At 40.5% G+C, this 20,195-nt stretch overlaps 4 non-coding genes across 4 annotated transcripts; 2 read left to right on the top strand and 2 right to left on the bottom strand.

Annotated features, from left to right (window-relative positions):
* Nucleotides 1–1,436: 1,436 nt before the first annotated feature.
* TRNAS-GCU (transfer RNA serine (anticodon GCU)) lies at nucleotides 1,437–1,518 on the top strand. Its single transcript has one exon. It is a non-coding gene; the product is annotated as a tRNA-Ser (tRNA).
* Nucleotides 1,519–3,736: 2,218 nt separating this feature from the next.
* TRNAS-GCU (transfer RNA serine (anticodon GCU)) lies at nucleotides 3,737–3,818 on the bottom strand. The gene has a single exon. It is a non-coding gene; the product is annotated as a tRNA-Ser (tRNA).
* A 12,101-nt stretch (nucleotides 3,819–15,919) lies between these two features.
* TRNAS-GCU (transfer RNA serine (anticodon GCU)) lies at nucleotides 15,920–16,001 on the top strand. Its single transcript has one exon. It is a non-coding gene; the product is annotated as a tRNA-Ser (tRNA).
* A 2,226-nt stretch (nucleotides 16,002–18,227) lies between these two features.
* Nucleotides 18,228–18,309, bottom strand: TRNAS-GCU (transfer RNA serine (anticodon GCU)). Its single transcript has one exon. It is a non-coding gene; the product is annotated as a tRNA-Ser (tRNA).
* Nucleotides 18,310–20,195: the final 1,886 nt, after the last annotated feature.

Below are 20,195 nucleotides of genomic sequence, written 5' to 3'. Positions count from 1 at the left end.
AAGAGGGTAATGTCTGATGAGGAAGGACGGGAGAGGACAGAAGACAGGGGTGAATGGAGAATTGTTGTATATGGATGATGTTGTGATTGCATGAGGTGGAATGGGGGGTGAGGTAGTATGTGTGAGCAAATTTTGAGGCAGCCCGAAGGGATTTCTCCCCGTCTTCTCCTTTATGCATGGGGAGATGGAGAGGGGGGGTCGCCGATTTAATGAAGCGGCCTTGCTATGGATGTGCTGTGTCTTGCGACACTGCTTCTGACCCAGGGCAGTGGACAAGGTGCAAGGATGACCCGTCATCCAGGAGGTGGTAAGTTGAGAGGGAGGGTGGGGGTGTGTGGAGTGTATTCAGGGATGGAATGGGTGGGAATGATTTTATGCCTTTTCCTTTTTGGCTACCTCCCTTGTAAGGAGGAAAAAGCCTTGGTTTATGTATGTGTGCATGTATGTAATTTCGCACTGCCAATTTTCGTAATAAATGTGTAATACAAAATGTGGCCGGGTAATAATGGTGTGATGGATGCTTACTAAAACAATTACCAAAACAAGAATCACCTATCCTCCATGAAATAATAAAAAAGAATACCGAAAAATCAATTTACCACATAACAAAGTGATAAATATAAAAAAAAAAAATCCACAAAAACTATTTATAAATACGTTTTCCGTAAGTATCAGACTTTTATGGGCGACTGTACATTGACTTGAAACATAATCAATACCAAATTGCTTCACTCTCTGAAATTCTAAAGAAGGTTCCCAAAATAATATGACCTCGTTCTACCAGCGTGATGAAGAAAAGAAAAGTCTACGGGTTTACCACACTTTCGCACTCATATCTCTGAAAAAAATCGACTCAGTTTTTCCACTTCTAGGCTAAGGTGAATAAAAATAAGCAAGGTTTGCTGGTTTTATATATTTTTGAGTTGATTTTAGAAAAAATCGACTTAGGCTCCGAAGCTGGGGGTTGGGGGTGGGGGTGGGTTGGAGTATATACAACATTCCTATCGGCGACGTACGGGTTAATGTAATCTTGACTAAATCTTGATATCTTAAAAAAGTGAAATCATGGGATCCTCTACAACAGACCACACGCTTTCACGGGATAGGTTCCTGAGGGAGGTGGTGGTGGTGGTGGGGTATATACAATATTCCCCGGCGACGTACGGGTTAATGTAATCTCGACTAAATCTTGATATCTCAAATGAGTGAGGTCATGGGATCCTCTACAACCGACCACCCGCTTTCACGGAATAGGTGTCTGAGGAAGGTGAGGCTTGGTCTGTGGGAAATTTAAAGGATAATTGAGTGTAGAAGTGACTATTGCCAGTAATTGTTTTTCTGTTGCTCTATCTTCGACTTGTGTTTATCAGGATTGGAGAACTGAGCAAAACCTTGATGTATTATAATACACATGAAATTTCTACATGTCAACAGACGACGAGGTGGCCGAGTGGTTATGGCGTTGGACTGCTAATCCAATAGGGTCTCCCTGCGTGGGTTCGAATCCCATCCTCGTCGCATATTTAGCAAATAATTACAATCTGATGAATGAAATATACTAGTTATAATATGTGGTAACATGGGAAAACTAAATACGCCTCCCAGACATGGTAGAACTGGCTGAATGACACTCTCCGGTACCTGGACACACACATATGTAGTCGCTATCAACAAAATGTAGACAGAGGGGCACTGTGGGAGGTTATGCAGATTTATGGGATAGGAGGAAAGCTTCTGGGAGCTGTCAAGAGTTTTTATGAGAGTAGTAGAGCTTGTGTCAGGATTAGAAATGGAGAGAGTGAGTGGTTTGAAGTAAAGGTGGGACTTCGTCAAGGATGCGTTATGTCGCCCTGGCTGTTCAACTTATACATGGATGGGGTGGTGCGAAAGGTGAATGCTAGGGTAGTGGGTCAGGGATTGGAGATGGTTAAAGAAAATGGAGAAAAGTGGGAGGTGAGCCAGCTGTTGTTTGCGGACGACACTGCGCTTGTGGCAGGGTCAGAGGAGGGATTGAGGAAGCTGGTGGCAGAGTTTGGGAGAGTATGTGATAGAAGAAAGCTAAAGATAAATGTGGGTAAAAGTAAGGTGATGAGATGTACAAGGGGTGAAAGTGGCAGTAGACTGGAAGTGAACATTAAGGGAGAGCGACTGGAGGAAGTGGATAGTTTTAGATACTTGGGTGCAAGTGTAGCAGGAAAAGGTGGAGTGAAGGTGGAGGTAGAATGTAGATTGAGAGAAGCGAGTAAATGCCTTGGTGGATTAAAGAGTGTAATGAGGAATAGACATTTGGGAATGGATGCAAAGAGGAGACTGTATGAAGGAGTGATTGTGCCAACAGCACTGTATGGGGCAGAAACGTGGAACATAAGAGAGGAAGAGAGAAGGAGTTTGAATGTGTTTGAGATGAGGTGTCTGAGAAGTATGGTGGGGGTTACTAGGCTGGATAGCGTGAGAAATGAGGAGGTGAGGAGGAGAACAGGGGGGAAAAAGGATTTGGGAGATAGGGTTGATGAAAGAATATTAGGATGGTTTGGACACATGGAAAGAATGAGTGAAGAAAGACTAGTAAAAGAGGTATGGAAGGCAGATGTGGAGGGAGTGAACATGAGGGGACGTCCTGGGATGAGGTGGATGGATGGGGTGAAGGGGGCTTTGGGGAAGAGGGGAATGTCTGTTGAGGAAGGAAGAGAGAGGACGGAAGACAGAGGTGAGTGGAGAATGGTTGTATATGGATGATGCTGTGATTGCATGAGGAGGTATGGGCGGGGGGGGGGTAGTATGTGTGAGTAAATTTTGACGCAGCCCGAAGGGATTTCTCCCCGTCCTCTCCTTATATGCAAGGGGGGACGGAGAGGGGGGGTCGCCGATTGGATGAAGCGACCTTGCTGTGGATGTGCTGTGTCTTGCGACACTGCTTCTGACCCAGGGCGGTGGGCAGGGTGCAGGGATGACCCGTCATCCAGGAGGTGCTCAGATGAGAGGGAGGGTGGAGGGGTGTGGAGTGTATGTAGGGATGAAATGGGTGGGAGTGTTTTTATGCCTTTCCCTTTTTGACTACCTCCCTTGAAAGGGGGAAAAAGCCTTGGTATATGTATGTATGTATGTATCAACAAAATGTTTAAATAACTGTCTATTACACTCCCCAAGTCACTGATGTACACCAAGGATCGATTCCTGTGGTTCTCAGCGTTAATTCTCCAAATGATTATCCTGGATCTTTTTGTCCATATGTTTTCTAGCCAGAAAGTACTAGCCCACTTTAGCATATAATTATGAGTTCTAAGTTCTTATCCGAGAGGGTAATAGCTATCAATCACGAGTACAACACATGATCTATGACTATGGTGAATCACAAATATGCACACCTCCAAGTGCTAGGGTAATTCAGTAAAAGCTGGATTAGAGGTTCTTGTATGCTGAAGTGGACTAGCACTTTCTGGCTAGAAAACATATGGACAAAAAGATCCAGGATAAACATTTGGAAAATTAACAATGAGGACCACAGTGGTCGGTGTTGGCACCAGTCATGCTTTTGGTCTACGTTAATGACTTGGGGAGTGTAACAGACAATTATATAAACATTTTGTTGAAAGTGACTACATATGTGTGTACAGTATCAGAGAGTGTTATTCAGCCAGTTTTACCATGCCTGGTAGGCGTACTTACTTTTCTCATGATGTTACATGTTATCACTAGGATATTTCATTCATAAGTCTGCAATTATTTGCTAAATATTCGACGAGGATGGGATTCGAACCCACGCAGGGAGACCCTATTGGATTAGCAGTCCAACGCCATAACCACTCGGCCACCTCGTCGTCTGTTGACATGTAGAAATTTCATGTGTATTATAATACATCTAAGTTATGCTCAGTTCTCCAGTCCTCATAAACACAGGTTCAAGACAGAGCAGCAGAAAATTAATTACTGGCAATAGTCACTTCTACACTCAATTATCCTTTAAGTTTCCCACAGACTGAGCCTCACCTCCCTAAGACACCCATCCCGTGAAAGCGGAAGGTCTTTTGTAGAGGATTCCATGACGTCACTCATTTGAGATATCAAGATTTAGTCAAGATTACATTAAAACGCATTCATACAATTGATTATATTCTTATAGCTATTACCCTCTCGGATAAGGACTTAAGGGATTATAATTGTATTGCGAAATATATGGGTAATGCTGAGTAGAAGGGTAGTGAAATAAACACAGGGAACCGTTAGGGATTTATTCTGACGTTTCGTTCTTACCAGAACTTCTTCAGAGTATATACACCTTCAAACTATTCACACCCTATATACCCGCCCAAGCTCTCCGCGTTCCGCCATGATGGACCTGACCTCTCGTCCTCCTCCACTCTGCCTCGCGAAGTATCAAACAGCTCGCCGTTATTGTTAGCTTAACCCATTCAACTCCGATGACAAGATGTCTTGTCATTTGGTCAAATAAAACAAAAAATCATAAAACACCAAAATGTTTGATCAAACACCAGAAAAATATGACGTCAGTCCTCGCTTCGCTCGCAGCGAAGCGAGGACTGACGTCATATTTTTCTGGTGTTTGATCAAACATTTTGGTGTTTTATGATTTTTTGTTTTATTTGACCAAATGACAAGACATCTTGTCATCGGAGTTGAATGGGTTAATAAACCTATCGCGGTGGTTGCTGTTTGGATGGGAAACGATGTAAACTGCTTTAGTTATTTTTCTTCTCTTAGGAAGTCCTTTTTGCAGGACCACTATTTTGTCCCAGTCTGGTAAGTGGCCATGAGTATCTACATGAACCACTAACGAGTTTGATACTCTGTGTGCCTTGAAGTCATTCCTGTGCTCAACTATCCCCTTTTATACCTCTGCTGGTTTCCCCGTAGTAGCTCATTAGACAGTTTCCACACTGTATCTTGTAGACGATACTTCTCCGTTGGCCACGACTTTGTTCTGGCCCTTGATAATGTCTCCTATTCTTGTTCCCGTGCTGATCGCAATCTTGACACCGGCTCTAGTGAGCAACTGTCCCAACCCGCCTGAGTGGCTCGAGTTTGGCACGGATAAATACCCCTGCTATCATATTCAGTCACGTCTCCTCTGTTCCTTATGCTTCTTTCTGCTATTTTTAAATCCTTTTCTTTAAGTCGGTGTAACAGCCCTTCCGGATAACAGAGTCAGGTGAAAACGTTGAAAATGTAATCTATTTCATCTTTGATCAATTCTTCACTGCAAATGCGGTATGCTCTTAGGAAGAATCCTATGACTACTCCACTCTTTATTCTTTCATTATGGCCGGAGTAGTAGTGAATGATGTCGTCTTTATTGGTACTTTTTCTATGAACCGAGAATGCGATCTTGTTGTCTTTCCTCCAAATGACGGTGTCGAGGAAGTCCAATTTGTTATCTGCCTCGAGTCCAGTGAGTGGAATAGAGTGGGAAGAGAGGAACTGATCGTGAATTTGTTTAACAGCAACAGAGAGACAAGCGCTCTCCCTGGGCCTCAAGGGAGAGTGGAATTCAAAAGAAAGATTTTACAGAGTATGTAGAATCCAACTATAGAAGAGATGACAGCGACATTGAAAAGGGTTTTAAGCTAGATGTAACTACATGCTTCAACGCCTTAGTCAGATCTAACCAGTGTACTATAGGAAAAAGATACAGATAAGCTTTGGAGGAGCTTGGAAAAGATGACAGCCTGATAGTCACAAGTGCTGACAAAGGTAGATCAGTTGTTGTCATGAACAGAAAGGAGTACAATGACAAAATGTTAGATCTACTAAATGATAGCACTGTATATGAGAAGAAATATCAAGGTCACGCTGCACTGGAGGAGGAAAATTTAAGAAAGAGACCAGGAAGATACTCTCCAAAACCCAGAAGGCCAAGAAACTGATAGGACTGTTGGAGGAAGCCCCAAGACCACCTTATATGCGTGGGCTCACAATCCCAACAATCCCAACATCCCGATGAGACCCATGACTTCAGGCATACGTAGTGCTCCGCATAGGTTAGCCAAGTGTTTGGCGAAACCCCTATCCAACAGACTGGGATTAATAAGTAGTGTCCACCTGAAACATTCCAATGATCTCATTTACAAATTAAAGGATATGGATATTTCAGGAAAAATTAAGGCTTCGTTTGACGTCACAGCCCTATTTGATAATGTTTCCTTGGTAGGGGCGTTAAAAGCAGCAAGAGAGGTAGAGATATGGGTGGCATAAGAAAGGTAGATTTCTTAAAACTGATATCGCTATGTGTGAGATTTGGTCCCTTCGTTTTCAACGGAGAGAAATGCAACCAATGTAGAGGATTTGCAATGGGGACCCCCTCTGTGCTATTTTAGCATCCCTCTATATGGAGGTCTTAGAGAGAGATCATTTTATAAGAATAATGGGTGGAAACACCTCATGGTTTCGATATGCGGATGATATCTTAGTCATTGCCCTCACAAACACCAATTTGGAAAACAAATTGAGGAGTTTAAAAAGTGTCGAACGAAACATCCAGTTCACTGTGGAACACGCGGCCACTACAATATTTGAAACTAGCTATGCTATCCTATGGCCGATCCTCTATCCGCAACCTAGGGGAAGGTCCCGCTGGGGGATGGTCGCCCCATATATATACATATATATATAATACATATATATATACATATATATATATATATATTATATATACATATACACATACACATATATATATACATATATATATACATACATGTATATATACATATATATACATATACATACAATAATATACATATACATACATATATATATATATACATATACATATATATATATACATATATGTACATATACATATATATATATATATATATATATATATATATATATATATATATGCACAAAACTGAATGGGTCCTAGTGATTAGAGATGCATTTTAACAACCACAATGCACTTTAGTTCTATGCCATCAATATCGGGAGACCCAATGGAGGCCACAACCAGAAATTGAAATGTGGTACTGCCGAGGACTCGAACTTAGCTATCGCATGATAAGTGGCGTAGTGACTTACCAACTACGCTATCAAGAGAGATATAAGTCAAGCGCAGTTTTCATTATATATATTTGTATGCTCGAGTAAATGCACATACATGAAATTTTGCGTTCAACCCATCTCCACTATGATAGTACAATTGGAAGTATACAAACGCGGGAAAGTATTTGTACAACACTGAATGAGTCCCAGTGATTATAGATATATTTTATCAACCACAATGCACTTTAATTCTAAGCCATCAACATTGGGAGGCCCAATGGAGGCCACAACCAGAAATTGAAATGTGGTACTGCTGAGGACTCGAACTCAGCTATCACATGACAAGTGACGCAGTGACATACCAACTACGATATCAAGAGAGATATAAGTCAAGCGCAGTTTTCCTTATATATATATATATATATATATATATATATATATATATATATATATATATATATATATATATATATATATGATCGAGTACATACACTTACATGAAATTTTGCGTTCAACCCATGTCCACTATGATAGTACAATTGGAAGTATACAAACGCGGGAAAGTATTTGTACAACTCTGAATGTGTCCCAGTGATTAGAAATACAATTTAACAACCACAATGCACTTTAATTCTAAGCCATCAACATCGGGAGACCCAATGGAGGCCACAACCAGAAATTGAAATGTAGTACTGCCGAGGACTCGAACTCAGCTATCACATGATAAGTGACGCAGTGGCTTACCAACTACGCTTTCAAGAGAGATATAAGTCAAGCGTAGTTTTCCTTATATGCATTTGTATGCTCAAGTACATACACATACATGAAATTTTACGTTCAACCCATCTCCACTATGGCAATACAATTGGAAGTATACAAACGCGGGAAAGTATTTGTACAACACTGAATGGGTCCCAGTGATTAGAAATACATTTTAACAACCACAATGCACTTTAATTCTATGCCATCAGCATCGGGAGACCCAATGGAAGCCACAACCAGATATTGAAATGTGGTGCTGGCGAGGACTCAAACTCAGCTATCACATGACAGGTAACGCAGTGACTTTCCAACTACGTTATCAATAGAGATATAAGTCAAGCGCAATTTTCCTTATATATATTTGTATGCTCGAGTACATACACATACATGAAATTTTACTATCAACCCATCTCCGCTATGATAGTACAATTGGAAGAATACAAAAGCAGGAAAGTATTTGTACAACACTGAATGGGTCCCAGTGATTAGAATTACATTTTAACAACCACAATCCACTTTAATTCTAAGCCATCAACATCGGGAGACCCAATGGAGGCCACAACCAGAAATTGAAATATGGTATTGCCGAGGACTCGAACTCAGCTATCACATGACAAGTGACGCAGTGACTTACCAACTACGCTTATATATATATATACTTTGATGTTTTAAAATACATATGAAATTTCTACATGTCAGCATACATATATATATATATATATGTATATATATATATATATGTATGTATGTATGTATGTATGTATATTTGTATACTTGGGCAGTAAATTTTCTTGTAGACATTATCGGAAAAAATTACACGAATTTAAAGTACAAGCTTACATATATACTTTGATGTATTAAAATACGTATGAAAGTTCTACATGTCAGCAAACGAAAAGGTGGCCGAGTGGTTATGACACTCTGATATCTGGACACACATATGTAGTCGCTATCAACAAAATGTTTAGACAACTGTCTATTACATTCCCCAAGTCATTGACGTAGACCAATAACATGACTGGTGCCAGCACCGACCAGTGTGGTTCCTCAGCGCTAATTCTCCAAGTGTTTATCCTGGATCTTTTTGTCTATATGTTTTCTAGCCAGAAAGTGCTAGTCCACTTCAGCATACGAGAACCTCTAATCCAGCTTTTACTGAATTACCCTAGCACTTGGTGGTGTGTATGTTTGTGATTCACCATAGTCATGGATCATGTGTTGTACTCATTATTGATAGCTATCATCCTTTCGGAGAAGTACTTGGAGCTCATAATTATATTGCCAGATATATGGGCAATGTTGCTGCCTCACACGCGCGCACACACGCACGCACAAACACGCACACAAACTCAATACTACAAAAGTACACGCAGCTCCTTGTCCACCAGAGCTGGAGTGCCCTGGATGTATATGTATTTACCTAGTTGTATTTACCTAGTTGTATTTACCAAGTTGTATTTTGCGGGAAGGGGAGCTATGCTCGTGATGTCCCGTCTTCATATCTCATTTGATCTAAACTGTTTTTAAATTCATGAATTGTTTTTGCACACACCACTTTTTCATCCAACTTGTTCCAGATGTCTATTACTCTGTGGGGAAAGCTATTCTTTTTCAGGTCCCTTCTATAACTGTCTTTCTTGATTTTCTTTCCATGTCCTCTTGTATTTCTACTATCCCATTTTATTAGATCTTCTCTATAAATAGTTTCTATGCTTTTCATGATTCTATGAATAGTTATCAAGTCTCCTCTCTCTCTTCTTTGTTCTATTGTCTGTAGTTCAAGTTTTGTTGGTCTCTCTTCATATGATAGTTCTGAGAGTGTTGGTGTTAAATTTGTAATTGCTCTTTGTATTCTTTCAAGTTTTGTTATAATTTTTTTTGTACTTGGTGATCACATCATTGCTGTATATTCCAATCTTGGTCTTATCAAGGAACTAGTATTTTCTTCACCATATCTTTGTCCAGGTAAGTAAAAGCCACTTTGATTGTTCCTATTAGATTATAAGTTGCTCAAAAATGTTTTTATATGCTTCTCAGGGGACATATTATTCATAATAATGACTCCCAGATCCTTCTCATTTTCTACTTTTTTTTTTCTTCTTCCAATTTATATGATCCCACTATTCTTTTTTTTTTTTTGCTTCTCTAAATTCCATTATACTACACTTCTTGATATTGAATTTCATCTCCAACTTCCTACTCCATTCTGTAGCGACTCACAATCTTCTTCAGTGTTCACTTTTTCAAAAATTTTGCATCATCCATTCCTTCATCCATATCATTAATATATATAGCAAACATTACTGGGGCTAGAACTGTTCCTTGTGGAACACCACTTATCACTTCATCCCAATTAGAGTGTTTGTCTCTTATCACCACTCTCATTTTATTTTTCAGGTCTAGAAATGCACAATCAGCCCATCCATCTCTATTTTGCATTACATCTATTAACCTTGAATTGAAATACATTAAGTTTGTGACGCATGATTGTCCTTGTCTAAATCCAAATTGTACGTTGTTTTTTTCAAATGCTTTACCCATCTAGTTTTGATAATTCTTTCATAGATTTTAGCTATCGTACTTATAAGAGAGACCGGTCTACAATTAGTAGGTTTTTCCTTGTTTCCCCCTTTATATATAGGTACTATATTTGCCCTTTTCCGATCTTCTGGAACTTTTCCCTCTTTCAATGAACTGTTTATTAGGCTATGTATTTTGTCTGTTAGTTCATTCCTGCATTCTTTCAAAATCTAGTTTGCCATTTAATCCGGTCCATGCGATTTTCTGACATCGAGATTACTCAAGTGTTTCATTATTTCATTTCTTGATTCTTCTATCTCTTTCATAGGGGGAACTCTCACCTCCCCTTCGATATCTCTAGGTTATATGTTCCCCTTGTAAACACCGATTTAAAATGCTTATTCATAATATCTGCCATTTCTATTTCCTCTGTGTATTCGACTTCTCCTTGTCGTAGTTTCTCTAAGTCTTGTTTGCTTTTCAGTTTGTTGTTTACAAATCTGTAAAATAGTTTTGGTTGATCTTTACATTTTTCTATGACATATTTTTCGTACTTTATCTTTTCTTCTCTGCGCACTTGTACATATTCATTTCTATAACTAGTATCTGTTTTCCATTTTTCAGTTTTTTATTTTATTTTATCCAAGCTTTATCCCTTTTGTCTTTTAACTCCCTATATCTTTTGTTGTACCAGCACTTTACATATTCTTTTTCTTGCTTTTGTCTAAGCACATACTTTTGTACTCCTTCTTTATAAATTTTTGTCAAAATACTACATTTCTCTTCTACTGTTGTATCCTCCTTATGCATTCTTTCCCAGTCAGCTTTTTGAAAGAATTCTTTCATTTTGTCAAATTTTGTTTTTCATACATCAATCTTCCCTTTCTATATTGTTCGTTTTTTCATGTATTTTTTTCTCATTTGGTTCCAGTTCAACCAATATGTGGTCACTTTTACTTATTGGATTATTAGGTCCAGTCTCGATGGTTTTTCATCATTTCTATACCTTATATTTTCTTGTATCCATTGCGTCATTGTGTTTTCAATAATCAAATCAAGTAGTACATTTCACCATAGGTCGTCTCTACACTTCACTGTAATCTCTTCCCAGCAGATTTCTTTACAATTAAAGTCACCCATTATAATTATTCGTCCTCCATCTTCCATTATCTTACTTAGTGATATCCTGGTGTCTTCTAGCATATTTTTGTGTTCTCTCTCTTCCCACGAAGCCGTTTTAGGAGGCACATAATTTACTACAAACTTCCTGCTTCTCCTATCCTTGTCTTCCTCTTCCATCGTCATCATCTCTCCATATGTGACATTCCTCACATTTATATCCTTCTTAGTCAGGAACATAAATCCACCCCTTGTTTTACATCTCTGTTTCTAATTCAACAATTATATGCACCATGTCCTACACTGTTGGGTGGTAGTGGACCTTTCAATTTTGTCTCTACAATTCCCATTATGTCCGGTTCTTTTTCCTTCAGGTAATCATTCAGTTCTTTCAAGCCTGTTATTAATCCATCTATATTTGTGTAAGACACTTTTAATTTTCTGGTACTTCCATTGTGTTTTCTGTTTCCTTTTCGTTTTTCTCTGCTATGAACCATTTCCCCACTCTCATATTCATGTTCTCGTTTTTTTCCTTAGCTTCTAGTCTTTTTGCTTTCTCATCCTCTCTTTCCTCTTTATTCATTTGTCTTATTGTCCATGCCTGTTTAAGTTGCTCACTGTCTGCTAGTTTCCCTATTTTTGCTAAGATATTTTCTGCTGTCGTTTGTGACCTGAATTTAACCTTAATTGGTCTGGTCTTATCAGTATTGTATTTCCCAAGCCTATACAATTTTTCTATTTGTTTCCCTATTTCTAGTTCATCTTCTTGAACTACTTCTAATATACTATTTACTTTTTCCTTTCCCTCCTTTATTCTTGTAGTCCTATTTAGATTTTAGTTCTGTTCCATCCCTAATATAATTTTACATTTCTTTTTATCTGCTAAGTCTCTTACTATATTCTCCTTCTCTCTCATCATTTTAATAACTGTGCCTTCAGTTTGTTCCTTGATCTGTTGTTTCTCTATATCTCTAAATTCAATTTTGTTATTCTCCTGAACATTTTTCCAACTACATACTTCTTTTGTTATGGACTCTTTATTTTCTCTATTATTCCTCTTTAATTCCTCATTCTCTTCCTTTACTTCTCTTAACTGTCTTTTTCATTCTTCGACTTCTTCAGTTATATTTTAATTCTCTTTTCTTCGTTCAAGTTTATCAACTTCCTCGGCAACTACGGTTAATTGGTCAAACCTAACCTTCCATTCTTTGCTTATTTTTTTAGTTTCTCCTCTAGATTTACTAATCGGGGGAGGTTTTCCCTCCCCCCTCTTTAAATCTATAAAAACAGTTATCATCTCTTTTCATTGAGCTGCTAATATCTATATTTCTGCTCTTCACACCTCTGCTTTATTGTTGTTTGTCTGTATATTCTGCCCCCCGTTTGTTTACGTCTCTCCTAAGATCCTGGGCTCATTCGTCCCCTTGCTCATTTCCTTCCATTTTCCTCAGTAATTCCCCCCTTCTCCTTTTTCTTCACATTTCCCCTACACCACGAGCTTTCCCCTTCCCTATTAATACAGCACAGGTACTTCCTTGTCGTTGTGATCCCCGGAATTTGCAGTTTTCTTTGGAGACCAAACTTCGTTCTCACCTCTACCGACGTGTGTGTGTGTGTGTGTGTGCTACGGACATAATCCAATATATCTATCTATCTATCTATATATATATATATATATATATATATATATATATATATATATATATATATATGTATATGCATTATAACACTTTACACATCATTTGTATGCACTTAGATTAACTGATTCCACTACCGATCTCTGTGGCACTCGGATGTTACTTCTCCAAATGCTTTTTTCAATATCTTTCTTTAAGCCTTTTTTCTCACTAGAAAATGTCAGTCCACTTCAGATAAGTGCCTCTAATTCCTTTTTGATTATTGAGGTCTCCTAACAGTCGCTGGTGCATGTTTGTTTTTGTGTATATGTGTGTGTGCGTGTGGGGCGTGTATTTTGGGTGTGAGTGTGCCTCAGAGCATAATTAATTGTATGAATGCGTTTTAACTCTTACAGCGTCAGGGGCATACGTCTTAGGCATTACGCTGCAGGTCAGATCTATAGTAATGACCAAGTAGCCCTATCCATTGGCTAGAAAATGCACCCAAAATTTTTTGTTTGTTGAAAAAAATGGCAACCCTGCAGCAATTTTTCGTGGGTAACTTGGGGTATAAAATCGGCCTTTAGGACGTAATTTAAGCAATTCTGGTGCACGAAACGAAGTATGAGGAGGTGAAGTTGTACTTCAACAGTTGGGCAGGTGCTATTTAGTACGTATTCAGACGTAAAGAACTGGCAATTCCGCATTTTAACCATCTCCAATCCCTGACCCACTTCCCTTGCATTTACCTCTCGCACTACCCCATCCATGGAGAAAAGTGGGAGGTGAGCCAGCTGTTGTTTGCGGACGACACTGCGCTTGTGGCAGGATCGGAGGAGGGATTGAGGAAGTTGGTGACAGAGTTTGGGAGAGTATGTGATAGAAGAAAGCTGAAGATGAATGTGGGTAAAAGTAAGGTGATGAGATGTACAAGGGGTGAAAGTGGCAGTAGTCTGGAAGTGAGCATTATGGGAGAGCTACTGGAGTAAGTGGATAGTTTTAGATACTTGGGTGCAAATGTGGCAGGAAAAGGTGGAATGAAGGTTGAGGTAGAATGCAGATTGAGAGAAGCGAGTAAATGCCTTGGTGGATTAAAAAGTGTAATGAGGAATATATATTTGGGAATGGATGCTAAGAGGAGACTATATGAAGGAGTGATTGTGCCAACAACACTGTTTGGGACAGAAACATGGAACATAAGAGAGGAAGAGAGAAGGAGTTTGAATGTGTTTGAGATGAGGTGTCTGAGAAGTATGACGGGGGTTACTAGACTGGATAGAGTGAGAAATGAGGAGGTGAGGAGGAGAACAGGGGTGGAAAGTGGGTTGGGAGATAGGGTTGATGAAAGAGTATTAGGATGGTTTGGACACATGGAAAGAACGAGTGAAGAAAGACTAGTAAAAGATGTATGGAAGGCAGATGTGGAGGGAGTGAACATGAGGGGACGTCCTAGGATGAGGTGGATGAATTGGGTGAAGGGGGCTTTGGGGAAGAGGGTAACGTCTGTTGAGGAAGGACGGGAGAGGACAGAAGACAGGGGTGAATGGAGAATGGTTATATATGGATGATGTTGTGATGCATGAGGTGGAATGGACGGGTGGATGGGGGGGGGGAGGTAGTATGTGTGAGCAAATTTTGAGGCAGCCCGAAGGGATTTCTCCCCGTCTTCTCCTTTATGCATGGGGGACCTTGCTATGGATGTGCTGTGTCTTGCGACACTGCTTCTGACCCAGGGCAGTGGACAAGGTGCAGGGATGACCCGTCATCCAGGAGGTGCTATGTTGAGAGGGAGGGTGGGGGTGTGTGGAGTGTATTCAGGGATGGAATGGGTGGGAATGATTTTATGCCTTTTCCTTTTTGGCTACCTCCCTTGTAAGGGGGAAAAAGCCTTGGTATATGTATGTATGTATGTAATTTCGCACTGCCAATTTTCGTAATAAATGCGTAATACAAAATGTGGCCGGGTAATAATGGTGTGATGGATGCTTACTAAAACATTTACCAAAACAAGAATCACCTATCCTCCATGAAATAATAAAAAATAATACCGAAAAATCAATTTACCACATAACAAAGTGATATTTGCAAAAAAAAATCCACAAAAACTATTTATAAATACGTTTTCTGTAAGTATCAGACTATTATGGGCGACTGTACATTGACTTGAATAATAATCAATCCCAAATTGCTTCACTCTCTGAAATTCTAAAGAAGGTTCCCAAAATAATATGACCTCGTTCTACCAGCGTGATGAGGGGTGAAAAGTCTACGGGTTTACCACACTTTCGCACTCATATCTCTGAAAAAAATCAACCCAGTTTCTCCACATCTAGGTTAAGGTGAATCAAAATAAGCAAGGTTTGCTGGTTTTATATACTTTTGAGTTGATTTAAGAAAAAATCGACTTAGGCTCTGAAGCTTGGGGTTGGGGGTGGGGGTGGGTTGGATCATATACAACATTCCTATCGGCGACGTACGGGTTAATGTAATCTTGACTAAATCTTGATATCTTAAAAAAGTGAAATTATGGGATCCTCTACAACAGACCACACGCTCTCACGGGATAGGTCCCTGAGGGAGGTGGTGGTGGTGGTGGGGGGGGGTTATATACAATATTCCCCGGCGACGTACGGGTTAATGTAATCTCGACTAAATCTTGATATCTCAAATGAGTGAGGTCATGGGATCCTCTACAACCGACCACCCGCTTTCACGGAATAGGTGTCTGAGGAAGGTGAGGCTTGGTCTGTGGGAAATTTAAAGGATAATTGAGTGTAGAAGTGACTATTGCCAGTAATTGTTTTTCTGTTGCTCTATCTTCGACTTGTGTTTATCAGGATTGGAGAACTGAGCAAAACCTTGATGTATTATAATACACATGAAATTTCTACATGTCAACAGACGACGAGGTGGCCGAGTGGTTATGGCGTTGGACTGCTAATCCAATAGGGTCTCCCTGCGTGGGTTCGAATCCCATCCTCGTCGCATATTTAGCAAATAATTACAATCTGATGAATGAAATATACTAGTTATGATATGTGGTAACATGGGAAAACTAAATACGCCTCCCAGACATGGTAAAACTGGCTGAATGACACTCTCCGGTACCTGGACACACATATGTAGTCGCTATCAACAAAATGTAGACAGAGGGGCACTGTGGGAGGTTATGCAGATTTATGGGATAGGAGGAAAGCTTCTGGGAGCTGTCAAGAGTTTTTATGAGAGTAGTAGAGCTTGTGTCAGGATTAGAAATGGAGAGAGTGAGTGGTTTGAAGTAAAGGTGGGACTTCGTCAAGGATGCGTTATGTCGCCCTGGCTGTTCAACTTATACATGGATGGGGTGGTGCGAGAGGTGAATGCTAGGGTAGTGGGTCAGGGATTGGAGATGGTTAAAGAAAATGGAGAAAAGTGGGAGATAAGCCAGTTGTGGTTTGCGGACGACACTGCGCTTGTGGTAGGGTCAGAGGAGGGATTAAGGAAGCTGGTGGCAGAGTTTGGGAGAGTATGTGATAGAAGAAAGCTAAAGATAAATGTGGGTAAATGTAAGGTGATGAGATGTACAAGGGGTGAAAGTGGCAGTAGACTGTAAGTGAACATTAAGGGAGAGCGACTGGAGGAAGTGGATAGTTTTAGATACTTGGGTGCAAGTGTAGCAGGAAATGGTGGAGTGAAGGTGGAGGTAGAATGTAGATTGAGAGAAGCGAGTAAATGCCTTGGTGGATTAAAGAGTGTAATGAGGAATAGACATTTGGGAATGGATGCAAAGAGGAGACTGTATGAAGGAGTGATTGTGCCAACAGCACTGTATGGGGCAGAAACGTGGAACATAAGAGAAGAAGAGAGAAGGAGTTTGAATGTGTTTGAGATGAGGTGTCTGAGAAGTATGGTGGGGGTTACTAGGCTGGATAGAGTGAGAAATGAGGAGGTGAGGAGGAGAACAGGGGTGAAAAAGGAGCTGGGAGATAGGGTTGATGAAAGAATATTAGGATGGTTTGGACACATGGAAAGAATGAGTGAAGAAAGACTAGTAAAAGAGGTATGGAAGGCAGATGTGGAGGGAGTGAACATGAGGGGACGTCCTAGGATGAGGTGGATGGATGGGGTGAAGGGGGCTTTGGGGAAGAGGGTAATGTCTGTTGAGGAAGGAAGAGAGAGGACGGAAGACAGAGGTGAGTGGAGAATGGTTGTATATGGATGATGTTGTGATTGCATGAGGAGGAATGGGCGGGGGTGGTGGGGGGTGGGGTAGTATGTGTGAGTAAATTTTGACGCAGCCCGAAGGGATTTCTCCCCGTCCTCTCCTTATATGCAAGGGGGGACGGAGAGGGAGGGTCGCCGATTGGATGAAGCGGCCTTGCTGTGGATGTGCTGTGTCTTGCGACACTGCTTCTGACCCAGGGCGGTGGGCAGGGTGCAGGGATGACCCGTCATCCAGGAGGTGCTCAGATGAGAGGGAGGGTGGAGGGGTGTGGAGTGTATGTAGGGATGAAATGGGTGGGAGTGTTTTTATGCCTTTCCCTTTTTGGCTACCTCCCTTGTAAGGGGGAAAAAGCCTTGGTATATGTATGTATGTATGTATCAACAAAATGTTTAGATAACTGTCTATTACACTCCCCAAGTCACTGATGTACACCAAGGATCGATTCCTGTGGTTCTCAGTGTTAATTCTCCAAATAATTACCCTGGATCTTTTTGTCCATATGTTTTCTAGCCAGAAAGTACTAGCCCACTTTAGCATATGATTATGAGTTCTAAGTTCTTATCCGACAGGGTAATAGCTATCAATCACGAGTACAGCACATGATCCATGACTATGGTGAATCACAAATATACACACCTCCAAGTGCTAGGGTAATTCAGTAAAAGCTGGAATAGAGATTCTTGTATGCTGAAGTGGACTAGCACTTTCTGGCTAGAAAACATATGGACAAAAAGATCCAGGATAAACATTTGGAAAATTAACAATGAGGACCACAGTGGTCGGTGTTGGCACCAGTCATGCTTTTGGTCTACGTTAATGACTTGGGGAGTGTAATAGACAATTATATAAACATTTTGTTGAAAGTGACTACATATGTGTGTACAGTATCAGAGAGTGTTTTTCAGTCAGTTTTACCATGCCTGGTAGGCGTACTTACTTTTCTCATGATGTTACATGTTATCACTAGGATATTTCATTCATAAGTCTGCAATTATTTGCTAAATATTCGACGAGGATGGGATTCGAACCCACGCAGGGAGACCCTATTGGATTAGCAGTCCAACGCCATAACCACTCGGCCACCTCGTCGTCTGTTGACATGTAGAAATTTCATGTGTATTATAATACATCAAAGTTATGCTCAGTTCTCCAGTCCTCATAAACACAAGCTCAAGACAGAGCAACAGAAAATTAATTACTGGCAATAGTCACTTCTACACTCAATTATCCTTTAAGTTTCCCACAGACCGAGCCTCACCTCCCTCAGACACCCATCCCGTGAAAGCGGGTGGTCTTTTGTAGAGGATTCCATGACGTCAATCATTTGATTACATTAAAACGCATTCATACAATTGATTATATTCTTATAGCTATTACCCTCTCGGATAAGATCTTAAGGGATTATAATTGTATTGCGAAATATATGGGTAATGCTGAGTGGAAGGGTGGTGAAATAAACACAGGTAACCGTTAGGGATTTATTCTGACGTTTCGTTCTTACCAGGACTTCTTCAGAGTACATACACCTTCAAACAATTCACACCCTATATACCCGCCCAAGCTCTCCGCGTTCCGCCATGATGGACCTGACCTCTCGTCCTCCTCCACTCTGCCTCGCGAAGTATCAAACAGCTCGCCGTTATTGTTAGCTTAATAAACCTATCGCGGTGGTTTTTGTTTGGATGGGAAGCGATGTAAACTGCTTTAGTTATTTTTCTTCTTCTCTTAAGAAGTCCTTTTTGCAGCACCTCTATTTTGTCCCAGTCTGGCAAGTGGCCATGAGTATCTACATGAGCCACTGACGACTTTGATACTCTGTTTGCCTTGAAGTCATTCCTGTGCTCAACTATCCGCTTTTATACCTCTGCTGGTTTCCCCGTAGTAGCTCATTAGACAGTTTCCACACTGTATCTTGTAGACGATACTATTTTCTTCTCCGTTGGCCACGACTATGTTCTGGTTCTTAACAATGTATCCTATTTTTGTTCCCGTGCTGATCGCAATATTGACAACGGCTCTAGCGAGCAACTGTCCCAACCCGCCTGAGTGGCTCGAGTTTGGCACGGACAAATACCCCCTGCTATCATTTTCAGTCACGTCTCCTCTGTTCCTTATGCTTCTTTCTGCTATCTTTAAATCCTTTTCTTTAAGTTGGTGTAACAGCCCTTCCGGATAACAGAGTTTGGTGAAAACGTTGAAAATGTAATCTATTTCATCTTTGATCAATTCTTCACTGCAAATGCGGTATGCTCTTAGGAAGAATCCTATGACTACTCCACTCTTTATTCTCTCATTATGGCCGGAGTAGTAGTGAATGATGTCGTCTTTATTGGTACTTTTTCTATGAACCGAGAATGCGATCTTGTTGTCTTTCCTCCAAATGACGGTGTCAAGGAAAGCCAATTTGTTATCTGCCTCGAGTCCAATGAGTGGAATAGAATAGGAAGAGAGGAACTGATCGTGAATTTGTTTAACAGCAACAGAGAGACAAGCACTATTCCCGGGCCTCAAGGGAGAGCGGAATTCAAAAGAAAGATTTTACAGAGTATGTGGAATCCAGCTATAGATGGGGTGACAGCGACATTGAAAAGGATTTTAAGCAAGATGTAACTACATGCTTCCACGCTTTATCCAGATCTAACCAGTGTACTATTGGAAAAAGATGCAGATTAGCCTTGGAGGAGCTTGGAAAAGATGACAACCTGATAGTCACAAGTGCTGACAAAGGTGGAGTAGTTGTTATCATGAACAGAAAGGACTACAATGACAAAATGTTAGATCTACTAAGTGATACCACTACATATGAGAAGAAATGTCAAGGTCACGCTGCACTAGAGGGGGAAATTTTAAGAAAGAGGCCAGGAAGATACTCTCCAAAACCCAGAGGGCAAAGAAACTGATAGGAGTGCTGGAGGAAGCCCCGAGACCACCTTATATGCACGGGCTCCCAAAAACCCACAGGCCCAACATCCCGA

Source organism: Oratosquilla oratoria, chromosome 6, assembly GCF_046742065.1.
Source record: "Oratosquilla oratoria isolate Oo_2021 chromosome 6, ASM4674206v1, whole genome shotgun sequence".
Classification (NCBI taxonomy): Eukaryota; Metazoa; Arthropoda; class Malacostraca; order Stomatopoda; family Squillidae; genus Oratosquilla; species Oratosquilla oratoria.
Note: the sequence above shows the minus strand (reverse complement) of the source record. Positions and strands in the feature narration are given on the sequence as shown.